This window comes from Tupaia chinensis, unplaced genomic scaffold (assembly GCF_000334495.1).
Source record: "Tupaia chinensis unplaced genomic scaffold, TupChi_1.0 Scaffold145367_1, whole genome shotgun sequence".
Classification (NCBI taxonomy): Eukaryota; Metazoa; Chordata; class Mammalia; order Scandentia; family Tupaiidae; genus Tupaia; species Tupaia belangeri.
In genome coordinates, this window is record NW_006205228.1 from 1,560,750 (window position 1) to 1,582,340 (window position 21,591).

Below are 21,591 nucleotides of genomic sequence, written 5' to 3' on the forward strand. Positions count from 1 at the left end.
CCCTGCTTCTCTCACCGAAGCTTTGCTTTGCTTCTCTCACCGAAGCTTTGCTTTGCTTCTCTCACCGAAGCTTTGCTTTGCTTCTCTCACCGAAGCTTTGCTTTGCTTCTCTCACCGAAGCTTTGCTTTGCTTCTCTCACCGAAGAAAACCCCTGCTTCTCTCACCGAAGCTTTGCTTTGCTTCTCTCACCGAAGCTTTGCTTTGCTTCTCTCACCGAAGCTTTGCTTCTCTCACCGACGCCCGCCCCGAAACCCGAGGCGTTTTTTCCCCCCCCACTTCTCTCACCGAAGTGGAACTTACCGCGGTATCTTTCAGTTGCAAATGCCGAGGAGTTCTGGCCGCTCTTGGGTCCTTTGTTGTAAAGCGCGCGAACGGGGCAACGAGAGAAACGAGGATAGAAAGTTCCCCGTCCCCGTACCGGGCCGCCAGATTGTCGCTGCCCGTGACGCTGCCGCGAACAAAGGACACACACCAAGCGGTTTCTTCCTTTCGTCCCTTTATTTTCCCCTGAGGTAGTCAGTTGTCCGCTGCTCCGCGCCCCGAGACGGGGCCAGAATAAAAGGAGTAAAGTGGCCAATCAGTGTAGTTAAAGGGGCTGGATCCCACAGGGCCAACTGCACAGTTCAAGTCCCAGACCTGGTGGCTTAAAAAACATGTCAGGCTTGTGTGTGCACATCCAAAATCCTGAGAGGAGAGTGGAGAAGAAGGGATTGTGGCGTGGTCTTGAGGGTGTTTTTTTGACTTTTTTTCTCCCTGTTTTTCTGATGAGCACATGTGCCCTATAGCAAATTAAAAAATAATAAAAGATATGGATGCGATTGAGCAACCCTAAATTTGTTATATTGAATAGGTTTTGTGTATGTAATTTACCTACCAATTTGTTTGCTTCTTTCCTTTTTCTTAGACATGGTGTAGTGAGTAGAATTTATCAGAGGTAGCTTTCCTAGTAAGTGAGGAATTGCTGTTTATGACTAGCCAGAACAAGATAATTTTTATTTTCCTCTATTCTTTCTATCCATAGGCTATCAAGCAGTTTTTTTAAATGAGACTTATATTAATTGTTGATGTATTATAACTGTTATTTTTTAAAAAAAGAGGGAAAGGAAGGAAAAAAGGGAAGAGTAGGTGCATTTCGCAGTGTCCTATCACATTGTAATGCCATTCCCCAACTCTTCAGCCAGTCAGGAACTTAGAACTGTGCCTGATGTGTTTCAGGTTGAGCACCAATCTGAACCCTCAGTTTTTAGTCCTGTGAATCAGTGCACTACTGTCTGCATTACAATAGCTGGAAAAGCATGATATTTGCAAGCTTTTTGAATACTTCATATGGGGGAAGGGAGCTTATCTGAGTTATTGCTAGCACTAACCTAAAAAGTGACAAGAAAAAGTATATCCTTTAAATGATTGTTGCATGAAAGGAATGTTTAAATCATGGGCTGCGGGGTGATTTTTCCCCTCCACATTCATCATGTCATTTTGATATATTTTTTATAAATAAAACTTGACTAGTAGCTTGGCTTTTCATACAGAGTTTATAAAAATAGAAAAGGAAACTTCCTATGTATATAGTTTATGTAAGCACACGGCTGCGTGCATATTCTTGATCAGATTCTTACTGAAGTCTTTAAAATACTTTGCTCCTTGGCTTGCCTCATCCTGTCAAGCGAGTTCTTGTTTAAAGAATATGTAATTAGATCATAATATGGTAATTTGTTATGCAAATACCATATCTTAAATTATCTATCTAACAGCTTTATTTCTCCCAGCTATTTTTGGTTCTTATTTCAGGATGTGAACTAGGATAGAAATTTATTCTATGTTAATAAAAATTATCTAATCAAAAGGAAAAAAAAAGAGGTCATTGTACTAAATTTTCATTGACCGAATTTCAGTTATGAGATATTCAGGGCTGTAATTAGCTTTTTGGACTCCCTTTATCACAATTGCTTAGATCCCCAAATTTCTTCATGAGTTGTATACTTTTCTATATGTATACTAAAATTTGATGAGAGTTTAATTACAAAAAATTAATTGGACCTAACTTTTTTCTTCTGTACATCATATCAAATCCTAGATATGTTTAGAGTTTACAAGTAATTAAGAGTTCATCAGTGTTAGCTTTTCTCTTTCTTTCATTCATTTTATTTTTGGGAGAGGTTTTTGCTATAGGGCGCATGCGCTCGCCAGAAAGACAGAAAGAAACAGAGAGACAGAAAGTGAGAAATCACCTCCCCGGGGGGATGGCCATGCCGCCATCCCTTCTCCTCCATTCTCCTCTCGGGATCTCTTGAGCACTTATGCACATGTGCCCAGCATGAGTTTAAACCACCGGGTCCAGGACTTGAACCGCGGTTGACTATATGGGAGTCCAGCAACATAGCCATTACACAAACTGGTCCCTAGTGTTAGCCTTAATTTTTCCTGAAACAAGCATCATAGATTGGTGCTTTTATTTGGCTATCTTGGTTTTATTATTATAAATGGCCAGAAAGAAAATGTCTTGGCTATTAGGTTGTGAATGAACCATAGAGGTTTTATTTAAGTGAAAAGCCAATAAATGTTTTTTAAAAAAGAAAGTTACAGAGACTTAAAATAAAGTTCTCAGAAGGTTTTATTTCTAGTGACACTGTTAGTCCAAAGAGAATATTTTTCACCTACAATATTACAGGTTTTGTTACAGTTTAATATACTTCTTAGTTAATACTGTTAGTTTTAGTTTTTGTTGTAGGGCTTGTGTGCCTGCCAGAAAGAAAGAGAAAGAGAGAAAGAGAGAGAGGAAAAGTAAGAAAACACTCACCAGGGACACTACTTGCTGACCCCAATATTATGATTTTTATCATCCTTGTGTTCCATAGCTCCTCTAGTACTTACTCTGCTACATTTTGCCACTTGTTAAAATTCTTTGTATTTTGAGGACCAACAATTATCGTAATGACTATGTCTCTGAACTCCCATGTAGTCGATTGCGATTCGAGTCCCGGACCTGGTGGCTTAAAACTCACGCTGGGCTCGTGTATGTACATGCCCAAGATCCTGAGAGGAGAATGGAGGAGAAGGGATTGCGGCGTGGCCATCCCCCCGGGGGATGTTTTCTCATTTTCATTCTCTCTGTCTCTCTCTTTCTGGAGAGCGCATGAGCCCTATAGCAAAAACCTCTCAAAAAAAACCTTCATATTTTGTTTTCTCAAAGCTGGAAACTGTTTATTTTTTAGCAAAGTGCTTACTATGTTTTGCTAGCAGTAAATAATCAGAAAGTGTTGATTTTCTCCACATTTTATAAAAGACTTAGCTATAAAATCATGTTAGGTTTTCAATTCTATTGCATGTATCCTTTTCTCAGGACAAAGTTAGTTTGATTTTTTTTTGCATAATCTTTTTTATTTTATTTTATTTTTTCCTTTTTTTTTTTGGAGAGGTTTTTGCTATAGGGTGTGTGCGCTCGCCAGACAGTCAGAGAGAGACAGAAAGTGAGAAATCACCCCCCCCCCCGGCGGGGGCGGGGATGGCCATGGCGCAGTCCCTTCTCCTCCATTCTCCTCTTGGGATCTTGGGCATGCATGCACACGTGCCCGGCATGAGTTTAAGCCACAAGGTCTGAGACTCGAACTGCGGTCGACTACATGGGATTCCAGTGACATAGCCATTATGCTAACTGTTGGTCCCAGTATGTTGGTTGGTAATCTTGAAATTTTATAACTGCCATTGAAAAAAATGTAATTACTATGTGTCAACATGATGAGCTTTGTTTAAATCTTACATCAAATGATGTAGATAATATGGTTGAAAAACCAGAAGATCTAGAGATGTTACACTTGATAGTGTACCTCATTGTATGTCAAGAATATACAAGGGTATAATAAATTTATTGTCTAAGAAATTAGATTTCCTTATTTGTAAAACATTAAAGATTTTGTAGTTCATGCCAGTTAGGAGTGATTGATTGTGATTGTGGTAATTGACAGAGTTGCTACATGCTGTAAATGTTTCAAATGTCTTTCTTTAATGTTTTCAGACAACCCATTTGTTCGGGTTAAAACAGTAAATATCATTAATGTGTGCGTGCATATTTATTTTAGTAAACTATTTCAGAATAATTACACATTTTCAAAAGTTGCAAAGATGTTAGTTTAAATTGCCCTAAGTGATAGTTACTTACGTAGTAATTATATTTAAAGTTTAATATTTTTAATAAAAATTTCCTTGCCTCTGGGACAGTCTGTGGTGTGAGGATTAAGGCAGCAGGATTCCACATGGCTGACTGCGTGGTTTGAGCTCCCACCTTGTGGCTTGGTAAACATGTCAGGTGTGTGTACATGTGCCCAAATTCTAAAAGGAGGGAGAAATGGAGGAGAAAGAATTGTGGTGTCACCATGACCCATGGAGGAGGGAGGTGCTTGCTCACTTTCTCACTGTCTCTCTGGTGAGTGCCCTCTGGCAATGAAAAAAAGATAGGTTCTCATCTCTGATTTTTGTTCTACAAAGAAAAAAAATTGTTGAAATGAAATGAAAATGAAAATGTGCTGTTGTAGTTGCCCTGGACCTTATATACCACTTTTCCTGTGAGTATCAGCACATGGAGCAGTGTGAAACATGCACATGTGGGATTAATGTTCTGCATTTATGAGTATGTATAAACTGTGTTGAATCTGGGCCATGGGGATCATTTAATTATAGAATCAATTATCTGCCTGGTGAAATGTTCATAATTTTATATTTTTATAAAACAAGAAAAAGTCATTTTAAGTCGCATATGCCAAGTTTCTAATCCCCTCCCTCAGCTTCCATTACTGTTACTTACTAGCAGCACAGAACAGTTTTTAAGGAAAGTCATGACATATTATTGAATTTAAGATACCTTCCTTCCATTGCTAGATACACCATTATTTTAGGTATCATTAAGAGCAGATACTCAACCTTCTAAACTGTTGGTAACATGCCACCAATTATGAGATCTATACTGATTTGGGTGATGTTTAAATGAAGAAAAATGTGATTTTTAGATCCATGCAAACACTCACAGCTTCAACATAATTGTTTTATTTGTGGTTTAACTTGGGACCTCTAGCTTTTTTAGATAATGTTTATATGAACTCTGGCTGACTTTTGCTAGAATACCATTAGAGAGAGATTTTTAATCAGTGTGTCTTATTTTAAAAATATGAAAAAGTTCACATTGAATTATCATTTTTGTAGATGCATTTGAGTGCCTTCTGAAGACAGGCAATGAAAATAAAAAAGTTGTGCTTCATAGAACTTCGGTCCTTGACTGAAAGAGCCATTTTATAGTGTTCCTTCTCTTTCGCATTTTCAGGTTTTCTCTTTCACTCTCCTCCTTGGTTCTCAGCCTTGCTTCTTCCCCTAACCACCATCCCCGGTATTCTTCCCCCTGATTAACTCCAGTTCCTTCTTTCCCGCATTGTCTGGCTCATGCACAGGTACTGCCTTGCCTCAGTTATTTATTATTTACTATTCAGTTCTCCGCCTAAGAGTTATGTTCCTACCATTGTGCCGGAACTGCTCCCTCTTAGATCCCTGTCGGCTTTCTCAGTGTCTGATGCTGGTGTCCTCTTCTCAGTGCATTCATTTGTTCAGCTCACCTTTACTGCTCTCTACTTTCTGGCTCTTGGCTCTTATCATCTCTCCATAGCAGTATGACTATAGTCTTTTTTTTTTTTTTTTTTACTCTGTGCCAATCTTGTAAACCCCATGTGCCTACATTTTTCATCTACTTTATTATTAGTAAACATGTCAGGTGTGTGTACATGTGCCCAAATTCTAAAAGGAGGGAGAAATGGAGGAGAAAGAATTGTGGTGTCACCATGACCCATGGAGGAGGGAGGTGCTCACTTTCTCACTGTCTCTCTGGTGAGTGCCCTCTGGCAATGAAAAAAAGATAGGTTCTCATCTCTGATTTTTGTTCTACAAAGAAAAAAAATTGTTGAAATGAAATGAAAATGAAAATGTGCTGTTGTAGTTGCCCTGGACCTTATATACCACTTTTCCTGTGAGTATCAGCACATGGAGCAGTGTGAAACATGCACATGTGGGATTAATGTTCTGCATTTATGAGTATGTATAAACTGTGTTGAATCTGGGCCATGGGGATCATTTAATTATAGAATCAATTATCTGCCTGGTGAAATGTTCATAATTTTATATTTTTATAAAACAAGAAAAAGTCATTTTAAGTCGCATATGCCAAGTTTCTAATCCCCTCCCTCAGCTTCCATTACTGTTACTTACTAGCAGCACAGAACAGTTTTTAAGGAAAGTCATGACATATTATTGAATTTAAGATACCTTCCTTCCATTGCTAGATACACCATTATTTTAGGTATCATTAAGAGCAGATACTCAACCTTCTAAACTGTTGGTAACATGCCACCAATTATGAGATCTATACTGATTTGGGTGATGTTTAAATGAAGAAAAATGTGATTTTTAGATCCATGCAAACACTCACAGCTTCAACATAATTGTTTTATTTGTGGTTTAACTTGGGACCTCTAGCTTTTTTAGATAATGTTTATATGAACTCTGGCTGACTTTTGCTAGAATACCATTAGAGAGAGATTTTTAATCAGTGTGTCTTATTTTAAAAATATGAAAAAGTTCACATTGAATTATCATTTTTGTAGATGCATTTGAGTGCCTTCTGAAGACAGGCAATGAAAATAAAAAAGTTGTGCTTCATAGAACTTCGGTCCTTGACTGAAAGAGCCATTTTATAGTGTTCCTTCTCTTTCGCATTTTCAGGTTTTCTCTTTCACTCTCCTCCTTGGTTCTCAGCCTTGCTTCTTCCCCTAACCACCATCCCCGGTATTCTTCCCCCTGATTAACTCCAGTTCCTTCTTTCCCGCATTGTCTGGCTCATGCACAGGTACTGCCTTGCCTCAGTTATTTATTATTTACTATTCAGTTCTCCGCCTAAGAGTTATGTTCCTACCATTGTGCCGGAACTGCTCCCTCTTAGATCCCTGTCGGCTTTCTCAGTGTCTGATGCTGGTGTCCTCTTCTCAGTGCATTCATTTGTTCAGCTCACCTTTACTGCTCTCTACTTTCTGGCTCTTGGCTCTTATCATCTCTCCATAGCAGTATGACTATAGTCTTTTTTTTTTTTTTTTTTTACTCTGTGCCAATCTTGTAAACCCCATGTGCCTACATTTTTCATCTACTTTATTATTAAAAGAATATTGAAAGATAAAACATGCTGCATAAGTCTTTCACTCCAATGTAATAATTATTTCTACTTTTTGAGTATTCAGTTCTTTACTTAAACACATGCAAACACATTTTTTACTTTTTCATCTAGTTGTAATCTTGGTAGGCATATTATTTTACTATGTTCCTTGACATGATGCCATTTTTTTTTTCAGGTTTGCATGTGGTTTCAGGTTTGCATTGTCTCATTGAAGATAAATTATGTATTAGTGTTGATGCAACATAGTTGTCTCTATAGTATTTATGTCATTTGCCAATTGATTATTTGGTATCAGTTTTCTTTAAAAAGCATTATAGCAGAATCTACTTTCATTCTTATAATCTTTTGCTTCTGTTGTATTATCCACAAAAGATCTATTTCCAGGAGTGCCATTGATTACTTGTCCAAGGGTCTTAAGTATTTTGATAAACATTGTCTGGTCATTCAAAGTGCTAACTCAGTTTACAGGACCATAAGCAGTTTTAATTTAGGATGATTAGTATCAAATGTGCAAAATATCATTTTGCTAATTTAATTATTCTCCAACAATGGCTACTTTAGTTCTGCTTTAACACTCTCTTTGTTAATAATAGTGAGCATTTCTACATATTTGTATTGATTTATGTTTCCTGATGAATTCTGTCTATATTCTAGTAATCTAGTAAAAAAAAAAAACTGTGACAGAGAAATATGTTTTATTTTGTAGAATTTCTAAATTATTTTCTTTTAAAACCAAATGTGCAGAAATTTTTCTGCTTATTTGCAATCTGATGGCATTTCCCAGTGTGGTGTTGAAATTCTCTTAAATCTTACAGGATTATATGGACATCTTTCATCTTTTCATTACAGAAGCAATTAAAAGAAAACCTTGTAGTCTTTTTGCTTTATTAATAGACCATTTTTGTTATTATGACAGCACAAATTATGCTCATATGTGCAATAATTTGTTGGATTGTGCCTAATGTTTTTTTCCTGCCTTTGCCTTTTGTTTGAAAATTCTTCTATGTCAGATAGAACTTTAGTAATTTAGATGTCATCTGATGATTGTGGTCAGTGCAAAATGGCTTTCAGGAACTTGGTTTAACATTTATGTTGATAGTAATTAAGAGACTGTCTTTCTGCATTGATATGTAGTATAGTTTCATGGGTAGTTTAGACTTGAATTTTGTTGTTAAAAAAATTACATTACAATGGAATGTGATCTCTTTTTATAGCACTAGCCTCACAGCTGAATGAATGCTGGCTGTAATCAACCCCCCTCATTTTGAGATCTGTCTTGAACGTCATTCCTTAAACTCTTTCATTCACTATTTCTTAGTGTCATCATTCACTGATTCAAATTATGGGTATTTCCTAAAATTCCATCTACTTTTATATATTCTTTTTTGTGTGTGTGAGTTCATCTTTTTTCATTTTACCTCATGTTAAGCTCTTCTTAAACTACAGTTACAGCCTTCTTTATTTTTTCTTAGCTAACGTTCAATACTTTCAGTTCCTTTCTTTCATTCTGTAGTAGATTCACACTCATGTGCCTGCAGGGGGCTGGCTGACAATGCCAATGAGCAAAAGCAGGCCTTGGGGTAAGGAAAAATATTTTCCTGCTGTAAGAAAAACAGCAGAATAAGTGGGATGATAAATGGCAGCCAACATCGGTTCAGGATTAGGCAGATAGTCTTGGGGATGGTGGAGAGTGGGAGGCACAGGCCCATGCCTGCTTTTGGCTCCAGCCATCACTGCTGTTAGGGACTGTGGGCACAACGTTATCAGATCGCAGTCTGGATTTGCATGTTAAATACCCCAATTTTCAAAATTTGGATTGAATTTTTGTAAAACACAGCATGGGCCAAAGAAAATAATGTGCATGGACCACATTCAATATATAGGCTTTTAGATTGCTTCCTTTAAAGGCAGCGCTTTAAAATTGGTATGTTATCAACGATTCTTCACTCTGTCTTCTTTCTTCTTTCTTTGTTCATATAATAGTAGAATCATCCATCTGGTTAATTTAACCAGGAACTTCTAGATCATCATTGATGCCTCCTTGCCTCACTACTTCTTTGTTTTGGAGAGGAATCTGGGTTAAGGGAAAGACTTTTATGACTTACTAGAGGCGTATACATGTTTATAGGTGGAAGAAGTGGAAGAAGGGATCTCAAAGAGAGAGAGGATAATAGAGCCCAGTGTGTCCACTGGGATTAGATTCTGCCATGTCTAGCTATATACTTCTGTGATCTGATGCTGATCTGACCTTCATACTTTTATGTCTCAATAATCCATATTTTAACCCCCCAAAATTATTTTTCCTTTTTTGAGTTTATTTTTTATAAAGTCATGTACGAGGACAGTAGGTAGTACAGAGGTTAAGGTGACTGGATTCCACATGACTGACCAAGTGGTTTGAGTCCCAGACCTGGTGATTTAAAAAACATGCTCTGTGTGTGTATGTGTGCATGTGTGCCTAAAATCCTGAGAGGAGAATGAAAGAGAAGGGATTGCCAAATGCCATGCCCCTGAAAATCCCCCCCCCCCATGTCTCTCTCTGGAGTATACATGCCCTATGCAAAGATAAGAAAAACTAAAATAAATAAATAAATAAATAAATAAATAAATAAATGTCATTCGCGATACTGGGCATTTGCTCACATGAGACAGAGAAAGAGAAGTGCTTTCAACAGAGTGTCATTGTAACATGGTCTCCTCCAGCTTGTCAGGCTCTTGGACACATGCATACTCACCCAGTGTGTTTACAGGCCCTGCTAGTGGATCAAAACCCACAGTTGGCCATGTGTCTTCCAGCACTAGAGCTTAGCTTGCCCACTACTGTGCTATCAGGGTGGGCCTATTTTCTTCTTCTTTTTTTAATCAATGGCATATTTTCTTGAATTTCTTGAGGAAATGTATTATACTTTTGAAAACATGGTCTTTGTTTTCCCATATTAACTCTTTTTCCCTGATTGTTCTTAAATTTGATACTTCTTTCCATGGTACTCATTTTCTTGGATGGTGATTATTTATCATAGGTTTATTTGCAGTAAACAGTAGGGCAGAAATGTTGAATTAAGCTGTGTTACAGAGATACTGTTCACCTGGTAGTGCACGTGAACTTTGATTACAGGAGCTGTGTTGGGTAGGGTGGATTTTCCCGTAAGGTGTGTGAGTTACCTGCCTTCTGAGAGCAGGTATACCATAAATGAACTCTTTGGTTATCTGTAACGTTGCCAGCTTCTATAGTAGTCCCAAGGATCCCTGTGAGTTTATCATGACCTTCAGCCAATGGCTGTTGGCGTACGCAGCCTCTTAGAGAGATGGACTGATATTGGTGGCTTGCTCTGTGATTACTTGGTTTATCATCCAGTTCCTGTTGCTTTTCTCAGAATCTGCTGACAGTACTGGTTAGCTTTCCATGGGTTCTGGGAGGAAAATTTATTTGAAGATTCATCCCCTTACTTGTGAGAGTTTACAGGTTTCTCAACCCTGTTGGATTTTGTCTTCAGCCTGTTTCCATACACTTTCTATTTCTTAGAATTTCTCTCTGTTCTGGTCTGCCGATGCCATCTATACAGGGATATTCTTTACTTCTGTGAATTTATTTATGTTTGAAATTTTGTATTAAATTTTATTGAGATAAAAGTATGAAGAAAAGGTAAATTTGCAAGTTCTGTTCAAAATTTTGAACAAATTTAAAGATTGCCTTTTATTAGTGATTCATGAACTGAGCAGCATTCCTTCTGAAAAAATTCATTGTGTGTGACAGTTTGTGTTTGTAAGGTAGCTTGGGCAGGAGTAAGGAAATAGCATAATTCAAAAAAGTGAATTGATTAACATCAGGTGATATCAGGTTACTTTCTTGTAATGGTTAAAGTAGAGGGATCTTCCTTATGTTGATTTTTTTTTTTTTTTTTTTTTTTTTTTTTTGCTGTAGAGCGGGTATACCCTCCAGCGAGGAGAGAGAAAGTGGGAAATCATCCACTTCTCCTCCACTCTTCTCTCAGGATTTTGGGCATGCATGTGCACAAACTTGCTGTGATTTTCAAGCCTCTGGATCCCAGATTCGAACTGGGTCGAATCTGTCGACCATGTGGGGGAGTTCAGCACCTTAACTACAACTCTACCTGCTGGCCTTGCTGATTCAGCATAAGAAATTAACCATCACAACCAGTGCGGGCTTTTTTTTTAAAAGAGGTTTTTGCTATAGGGCGGTTTGCTCACCAGAAAGACAGAGAGACGGAGAGACAGAAAGCAAGAATCACTTCCCCACGGGGGATGGCCACACCACAATCCCTTCTCCTTCATTCTCCTCTCTGGATCTTGGGAGTGCGTGCACACACATGTACTCCGTGTGAATTTTAAGCCACTGGGTCTGGGACTTGAACCATATCGATTCTGTAGGAGTACAGCGACGTAACTATTATATCATCTGCTGGTTCCAGTGCTTCAAGTTCTTAAAGATAGTTATGCTTTTAGTGACAGTAAAACATGTAGGGCGAGGATGAGATCTGTGTGCGTTTATTCAGCTTGTTTAAGAAGCCAGTCCTCTTCCATTTTGAGTAATTAAATATGACAGTTATTATTTGAGCCTGTTATCTTTGTGCCTTTTTTTTTTTTTTTTAAAGTATAAGTCATTTATTTTCCTTTGAGCCCTGGGCTCAGTATAGATGGCTTGTAAACAGTTTTCTCCATGTTGCTGGTGCTCATGTGATAAAGCTCAGCATAGAAGTCCCTCAGGTCCAGCACTATAGCCCTGAGTGCTCATCTTGCTCTTGCACCAAGGCCCAGTAATCCATTACCTGGGTCTCCTGCAAAGCCTTGGCCACAGTATCCCCACATTCTGAGAAGTCCTTGGAGATGGTTGTCTGAAAGGTTTCCACTTTGGTCCACTTTGATTGCATTCACCCTCTGCAGCACCTTCTCCTGGATTGCTGCCCCAAAATCATTTCTGTCCTCAATCTTGGGGATCAGGAGCTGTATCCTTGTGATCACCAGAATGCATTTGTCTTTGAGAGTCCAGACTTCTGGTTTACCCAGCGTAAGCAAATCCAGGAGCTTCTCATTCTCTGAGAGAAAGACACACTTAGCATCTTCTTTCTTCTCCTTTTTATGTTTCCATCTCATCATCCTTGGGTGGGGGGTCTGGGGTGGAAATGTCCAGTGGGGCCCGGAGGGAGGTCAGCCACATTGAGAGAGTCCTCTTGCCAGAGCGGAGTCAAGTATATGATTTTCTGAAGCAAAAATCTGTAGAAGAATGCCTCAGCTTCTTGGAAAAGATTTTGTCTGAAGACATTCACCTGTTTGCAGGCCTCCCTGGTCAAGCATACCCACAAGGCTTGGCCATGCTGCTCCCAGTTAGTTACTAAGCCTCGCCCCCGTGAGCCCCGCCCCCTTCTCTCTGTGCCTACTTTTAATGAAATGATCTATATATTGACTGAATTTCAAAAATTTCATAAAGAACCTGGTAATTTAGAATTTAGGTCAAATGCACAGTTGTTACTGTAGAGAGAAAAGCAAACATTGCCTTCTGATTTATTTAGTGTGCTCTGAAGGAAAGAATGGAGAATTCATGTAGCAAAATTCCGGCTTAATAAATTCAGCAACTCTTAGGCTGATAAGCTAGTACATACCCTTGAGAATGAAAACTAACGGTTTGCCGAAATATATCTCTAGTGTGTTCTATAGCAGTTCATTTCTTCTGTTAACCTGTATAATTGCTCCTTACATAAGCAAAGATGTCACCTCTGCTTAAAATGAAAATCTCTTTTATGAGCTGTGGAATTGCTCTTTTTGAAATAGTGCTTTAGAAAGCAAACGAAATGAATTAGAGCTGAATCAGCTAGAACTATCATTTGATGTTTCTGTGTAACTTACCATCTGTTTGAAAGATTCTGTACATACGGTCACCCATTATAAAATATGGTCCATAATAATCAGAATTTTGAACACTTTAAAATTGAAACCCATGAAAACTGTATACTATCTTTGATGCCAAATTTAAATAGGTAGCTTATGATTTTTTCCAAACTGTTAAAAAATTTTAACTTTAAAAAATGTAAAGGACCTTTCGCTTATAGGTTGGTGTAGGCTTCTGAGTACACCATACCCTAATCTCAGCCCATAAATTTAGTTACTGTTAAATAACTATTGCTGTGTAAAAGTGCTTTTTATTTGTATTTCTCTAATTGCAAAAGAAAATGAATATCATTTCAGAAAGCTAGATCATCAGAGGGGAAGGAAGCAGATCCTAATCTGGTGCAGTCACAACACAGCTGCTCTTCCATTTCTCCATCCCCTTGGGACCTTGGGACATGCACTGACATCTCCCTAGTATGTTTTTAAACTCGCTGGACCAAGATTTGAGTCACAGTCAGCCACGCGGGATCCAGCTCCCTTAACCACCATGCGCTGGGCTGGGCCTCATGTATTTTTAAATACATTTACACTGTCCCCTCTTCCCTTTTTTAGTTAGTATATTAATTTCATCCATGAGATAGACATAGAGACAAAGAGAGAGACAGAGAGACAGGACCTCTAGCAAGATCTCCAGTGTGTGACCCACCACCAGTTTAGCCAGCCCAGATCATGGGTACACACGTGCATCTGGTGCTCAGGATAGGTCGTGGGATACGAACCCAGGATCTTTGTGTGGATCCAGTGGTGTTAGCACCACCTGGGCCTCATGTATTTCAGGACCTTTTGCATTTTCTTTTCTAACTTTTATCCATTTTTCTATTGGATGGTTTGTCTTTGTTACACATTTTTAAAGAGTTATACATTCTGGATACTTAAATTTTGTCAGCGGTGTTTTCTAATTTGTAGCTTTTACTTAATTTATTTTTTATGGTGTCCTTTAGGGAACAGAAGTTCTTTATTTTAGTGCAGAATGAATTTTCCATTTTTAAAGTAGTTTTCCTTTTTCATGTTGTTAACCTGTTATGAGACCAGAAAATATACTTCTGTTGTCTGTTGAGAGTTTTTTTTTTTCTTTTTTAATTGTTTGTCTTCTTTATTCCACTAGTATAACTCTTTTGTAGATTAAGAAAATCAGAAAACATCTTGCAAGGTGTGTTGTCCAGGTCTCTGCTTCTAAATGTAGAGATGTAGTTTGGATTCATGTTAGAAATGAGAAATTGTTACGACACAGTAAGACTGTGGAGGAATACTGACCTACACTCAGACAGGACCAGCCACTGCCTGCAGTCACGTGCTGTGGTCGGACATAGATGTCTCTAACACTATGTTGCTTTCATTCATTTCAATCTCAAAGGTTTCTTCCAAGGAAGGCCTGGGTTCTGGAGTTTTCCTTGAGATTTCCAGTGGTGCAAGCCCAGTTTCTTTTGCGGTCTGTTTTTCTACTTCAAATTCCCTGAAATCCCACAGAGGTGAAATAATGTTTTTAGTGTCTTCATTGTATGCACATTAAAGTCATAACATTTTAATTTGTCTTTAATGTTTGCTCCAATGTAAGCTTCAGAATCACCGGTGTACACTTCCATGCAGTGACCAAGCATTGTAACAATCACATCATCTCGCCCAAGACCAAGGGCGGTGTGAAAGTAGTCCATCAGACTATGGATGTACCCTATGGCAGAGTAGGTGGATGCGTTCTAAGGGATCAATACTAGTGCCTGACCGTGGTAATCCGGTGCCTCAGCTTACTTTTTAAATTTTCTGCAGACATGCCCCAAGTTGTTCAGCAAAGGTTCCCATTTGTCAACTGTTACCTCATTCTCAATTGCTTTAATCTTTTCCAAATCAGACAGTAGGCATATTAATAAGAGAAAAGGTATATTTTCAGGCATTTATGGATTTATTTTAACATTTGCACATAGGAGTCATAGGAAATTTTGAGTTCAAAGAATGGTAAGAGACTGTAACTTCTCCAATGTCACAATACCTTTTAGAGTAAATTATTTTTAGGGCAAAAGAATGCGTGCAGTGCTCAGACAATGATAAGTAAATAATTCTCTTTGGGAGCTGCATCGGCCTTTGAGACAATAATTGGTGACAAACTGTGCAGGTATACTGCCGTCCCCCAGTCTTCCTTCCTGTGATACTAGCTTAGTTAATGAAACCTCAGGGAGGGGCCTGAAGTACTGTTTTCTTTGGTGGATCTGGTTTATAGGCTGATATTGGAGTATCAGTAAAATCCTTCCCTGTGCTTTGGGAGAGAAAGGGGATTACGATGATTCAGTGCTAGGGGCCTGGTAAAGCTCAGAGGAAGATTTTGTTTCTGTTTCTCTAACTCTGCATGTCAAAATGCCAGTCTGTGGGGTATTGTTTTCTCATCCCCAGCACTGCCAAATAGTTCCTCAAGGTGGATGTACTAATTAACACTTCCACCAAAAGTATCAGAGTCTCATTTGTTCCACACCTTTGCTATTAACATGTTTTGTTGTTGTTTGTTTGTTTGTTTTTTTAGCCTTACTGATGAGTGTGTAGTGGGGCCATACTGTGATTTTATTGTATATTTCTGATAACTAATGAGGTTGAGTATCCTTCACCTGTTAGCCATTTATTTGGTTTTTATCTTCAGTGTATATCATCTAGTCTTGCCTTTCAGGTCTTCTATCTGGGATCATTTTCCTACTGCAAAAAGGTCATCTCCTTTATAATTTAGAATGTGTGTGTTGATGGTAAACTCTTGGTTTTGTTTGTTCTAGAAGGAATTGTGTCCAGCTATAAAATTCAGGGTTGATAGTATTTCTCTTAGTTCCTTGACTGTAATAGTCTTCTTTCTTCTGGCTTCCCCTGTTGCTGTTGAGAAATCACCCATCACCTTAATTGGTATTTATTTGTGGGTAATGTATCTTTTCTCCTTGTTGCTTTAAAGATCACTTTTTATTTAAAAGTCTGCAGTTTTACTCTGATGTCTCTTGGTGTTGATTTTTCCTTTGCCTTTTATTATTGGTGTTTCTGGATTCAAAATTGTTGTTATTTATTCTAGTGAATCTCTTTGTCATATCCTTCTAGTAGTCTTTTTAGGTGAATGTAAGACCTGTTCACTGTATCATCCATGCCACTTGATCTCTCTTTCATGGCTGCATTTATCTATTTGGGAAGCATTCTGGATATATATCTCTATCTTTCTATACATCTATATGATCTGTCTTCCAGTTTATTGATCTGCTCTTCATCTGTGTCCACAAGCTAACCATCTAATGATTTTTTAAAAGTTCAGTTACCATAGTTTTAATTTCTAAACTTCCTTTTGATTCATTTTCAGTTCTTTTTGGCTATTTACAATACCCTATTTGATATAATATCTTCTTTTAGATTTCAAATTTTGTCAGCTTTACTATTTGGCAAAAAGAGAAAAAGTCCTGAAGCCAGGTTTTGGATTAAGAAGATCATGGTTCACAATCTCTCCCTCCCCCTTTCTTGTAAGTTTGTTTTATTTTATTTTATTTTACTTTTCATTTTGGAATCTCAGAATTAAAAAAATAACTTAAAATGGGTCAATTTCCATATACCCTTTACTCATCATCTTCAGATGTTAATATCTTTCATAACAATAGTAAAAAGATCAAAATTAGGAAATTAACACTGATTCACTGCTATTAAGTAATCTCTGCACTGTATTTGTATTTCTTTTGTTTGCTGAAAGGCATGTGGGTTTGCCAGAGAGATAGGAAAGGAAAGTGAGAAGGCACCCCGCCCCCATGGATCATGGTCATACTGCAGTCTCTTTTCCATCCCCCCTCTTTTCTTGATTCTGGGCATGTACACACATATGCCCAGTAGGTTTTTCAAGCTGCTGGGTCCAGGACTCAAACTGCCTGTCAGCCATGTGGGATCCAGCAACTTTAACCACCATGCCATTGGCTGGCCCTGTGTTTATATTTTGTAACCTGTTCCCAATAATGTCCTTTTTCTGGACCATGATCCAATTTAGTATCAAACATTGCATTTAGTTTTTATATTTCCTTTGTCTCCTTAAATATTTGATGTTTGTCAAATGGTATTTTTTTCTGTTTCCATCATTTGGTTTACATTTATCAATTAAAATTCTTCTGTAGGAAGGAGCTTGGTTTTCTCCATTTATTTATGAATTCAGTTACTAATTTTTGTCAGTATGGACTAATGAATATCCATATTTATCCAATGGGTTATAATCTATTAATGTAATTTTAAATTTTATTGTATAAATTGGCCCAGATTTACTTTTTCAGTTTGGTTCCACTGTCCATTGAGTATGTCTCCATTTTTTTGAGCACTTTCTTCCTTTTTGGCACCATAAAATGTTCTAGATGTTCCATCTAGTATTTTCCCTGCCTCAATTTTGTAACCAGATATTTCTCCAAGTAGTTCTGGCTCTTTTTATTGGAGGATGGTGTTTAGAAACCGATTTCTGTGTGCTAGCTGTGCTCATTGCTACTGAGGTGTCATTGCTCCTATGCTTTCTCAGAAGACAGAACTAGGAAATGGATGTGTGCATACACACACCTACATCTACATACTTGTCTGTCAGTCTATCACAATAAATATTAAAACCACAAGTTCAGAAGGATACATCTGATTCAAGTCTAACAACACAGAGTTCATTGTAGGCTTTATTCTTTGTGTTGTCTCTGGCCTGAGTGTATCTATTCAAGATAACAGTTTCCAAAGTGGTTCATTCTCACTTTTGTCTGCATTCCTTTCCACATGGTTATGTTATATATTTGTCATAACAATTCATTTGTTACCGTTTGTGTCTCATTTTGGTTTCACCCCATGTGTGGGTTGATTTTTCATTATTCATGTTTTTATTTTGTGAAATATTAACTATGATTCTAAATGTTAAAAGTATACAAAAAGATAAATTTGGAGACATGCTTCTCTCCCTTATATCCATTCTCATTCCTCTAATTTGCAACCCAGTGGATCCATAAAGCTTGGAAGATAAAATTGAAACTTCAGTGTGGTTGACAAGTCCCTCCATCATCTCACTTTTAGTTTGTGCTTGTCTATCATGTGCTAGGTACCTCAGATTTCTTGTCCTAATGTGACGGACTCATTCATGCCTCATGCTTTTGCATTTTCTCTTGCTGCCTAAAATGATCTATTTCTATTTTCCTTTTTACTCTGCCATTCATTACCATTCAGAACCCATTTGCATTCTTATGTCCGTGGGTCTTTGTCCCACTTGTGTTTTGCTACGCTGACTAACGTTCTCTTAATTTGTAGTCCCATAGCACTCGTGCAGGATTCACAACTTTTATGACATTTAATTTAAAGTATTGATATAGGCTTGCCAGTGTCTCTATCTAGTGAGTTCCATAAGAGAGGGAATTGATTTTTGCATTTCTAGCATCTAGCTCAGTTTATTGTACATGCCATTTATGCAGTATAGTGAATAGATTCCAGTTCTTTTCACTTATTTTTCTTCACTTCTCTTTCATTCCACTCCATTTGATGTAAGCCTGTGCTTATAGAATATAAGTGTTATAATGTGTTGCCTGTGATCATGTTTTTCCTGGTTTTTGTGTAGTCTCTGTCTCTTCTAATGTATTTGGACACCACCCTGGTTAACTAATTTAATGACTTCATGTGATCCCTAGGAAGTTGTTACAACTAAATTAAATATAATTAAATTTTAAAGACAGTAAAATTTGGTTTGCTGTATTTAGTGAGAAGATGAAATTAGGGTATAGAAATTGTTGAAAATATACAGTCCTGGAAAGTCAAGACTGTATTATCTGTCATGTTTGCTCTTTCACTTGAAGAACTGAAATTTCCTGCCCATTTAATCTGTTAGATTGGAAGAAATTATTGTACTGGAACTAAATCCCTTCAACAGTCTTTTAAGAGCTTTAGTAAACCTCTAAGACTGTCATAATTTTTGTCCAAAAGGCAAGCTCAGTAACCTCTCAATTGTGTTGCTAAGCTGCTTATTTTACTTTCTATTCTATATAGATTATTCAGCAGATTATACTACAATGCAAGGCCTTTTTCCTAGCAGTCTCCTCATTCCCCCATCTGTTACTTTCCTTTCTCCTTCTGTTTTGCATTCACCTCCTGCCACTTCTTTGTGTTCTAATTATAGCTCATTTTCCAAGTCCTAGATGAAACTTAGATAGCTGCAGTGCAGGTACCACACTGGAAGTGATGGGAGGGGTTTGGGGACCTGCTTTATAGGGCACAGAGCTTGCCATTGCATCCGTGTTTGATGTCCAGGAGTAGCGAGCTATGAAAAAGTATCCACTTACAAATGTGACCCAGATCCTGTATTTATAAAATTTACTAAAGTGTATTACTTTTTTAAAATCCAAAATGTAGGCACGTGCACAATAAGTAACCACCTTGATGAATTTTCCCAAATTGAACATAGCTATGCAACTACCCCTCAAATCAGGGAGTCTAGTATTACTAGCCTACCAAAATTCTACCTTCTCTCCTCTCCCAGTCTCATCCTACGCCAGTCCCCAGCACACACATACACACGACACACAGAGGTAGCTACTGTCCTGCTTGTATCATTTTACCTATTTTGAGACTTTGTACAATGAAATCATACACTATATTATATGTCTCACTTCCTGGGTTCAGCTTGATGTATGTGAGAGTCATCAGTGTTGTATTAGTTATGGTTCGTTTATATTTATTGCTGTATGGAAGGTAAACTGCAGCCTGTAGAGCAGCTATTTGTGTAAATGAAGTTTATTGGAACATAGCCAAACCCTTATTCATGGCTGCTTGTATACTCTAAAGGCCAGCTTGAAATAAATATGACGGGACAGAGACCTCACAGCCTGTATAGCCCAAGATCTCTGCTGTTGGGGCCTTTACAGAAGAATATGTACCGATTTCTGCCATAGAGCATTCTATCATATGAACAATCCACAGTTTATTACTGGGTTTCAGCTGTTACAACCAACATTTCCTTGAATATTCTTGTGTCTTTGGAACCTCTTTACGTGCTTCCCTAGAAGGCATTTACCTAGGAGTGGATTTGTGGGGTCACAGAATGTGTTCTGTTCTACTTTATTAGGGAACATCAGTTTTCCAGGTTATACCCCTACCAGCAATGTAGTTGAGCTGAATTGTTCCACCACATAAAACTTGGTGCTGAGAATAGCAGGTGGCCGAATGGTTAAGGTGCTGGACGTCCATATGGCTGGCTGCAGTTTGAAGCTTGGCCCTGTCGACTTGAAACTCATGCCGAGTACATATGCATGGGTGGCCAAAATCCTAGGAGAGTGGAGGAGAAGGGATTTTAGTGTGACCATCCCCCCTGGGGGGTTATTTCTCACTTTCCCTCTCACTGGTTTTCTCTGTCTCTGGCAAACCCAAGCACCCTATGGCAAAAAACCTTAAAAAAAAAAAAAAAAGACTTGATGTCACATTTAAGAATTTTAAACATTTTGATCAGTACACAATTTCATCTCATTGTAGTTTTAATCTGAATTTACATAGTGGTTTAATGACTTTTTAAAGAATTAATTTATTCTACATTCATTCATTGGGCATCGTCACAGCATATAAAATGCAATTTCTCATCCAGAATACACTGTATAGTGGCTTCATCATACTTCTTATCTTCAACAAGTAATTTTCTATTTCTTGTTTCATAAATATAAATAATTAAATAGATAGATAGATAGATGATGTCCTCCTATTTCTCAACCTGTCGTTAATGACTTTTATATGCTTATTGGCCATTTTGATAATCCCATTTGGGTGGCCTATCTTCTTATTATTGTTTTGTAGGTTTTGTTTATGTAATTCAAACAAGTCGTTTGGATATAGGTATTGCAGATATTTTGTTCTATACTAAGGCCAAAACCTATTTCCTTCCTTCCTTCCTTCCTTCCTTCCTTCCTTCCTTTCTTTCTTTTTTATAATTTTGCTATAGGGCACATGTGCTCGCCAGAGAGACAGAGACAGGGAGACAGAAAATGAGAAATCACCCTCCCAGAGGGGTGGCCATGCTGCAGTTCCTTCTCCATTCTGCTCTTGGGATTTTGAACATACATGCACATGCACCTGGTGTGAATTTAAACTGCCGGGTCTGGGACTCAAACCATGGTTTAAGAGGAAGCCCAGCAACGTAACCATTACATCATCTGCTGGTCTCACCTTTATTCTTTAAATGGTTGAAAAATTTTCTTTATATTTAAGAAGCTGATCATGTACAGTAAGGAAAGTGAAATGATACACAGTATTTGTAGATGCACAAAGAGTTATCCTCAGTCTTGTGAAGGCACATCCCAATTGGGAAACATTGCTGTCTTGAAGCTAGCTTAGATTTTTATGTTTTTCAGTCTCTGTTCATTAAAGCTGTGATTTGCCATATTGTTATTTGTCTTGGAGTCTGGACCAGGACAAAGTTCTTGTATTTTTGAAGCAATCCCAGGGTCTTAAGAGTTTCCAGGGAAAGTCACAGGAAAGCAGCCTGAGCCTGCTCCTTCTCCAT

At 37.9% G+C, this 21,591-nt stretch overlaps 1 protein-coding gene and 1 pseudogene across 7 annotated transcripts in view; one reads left to right on the forward strand and one right to left on the reverse strand.

The window, feature by feature from the left end:
* Positions 1–21,591, forward strand: part of SIPA1L1 (signal induced proliferation associated 1 like 1) — a 413,451-nt gene that overhangs the window by 176,582 nt on the left and 215,278 nt on the right. The window lies entirely within an intron of this gene.
* LOC102480717 (proteasome activator complex subunit 2 pseudogene) lies at positions 11,826–12,534 on the reverse strand (annotated as a pseudogene).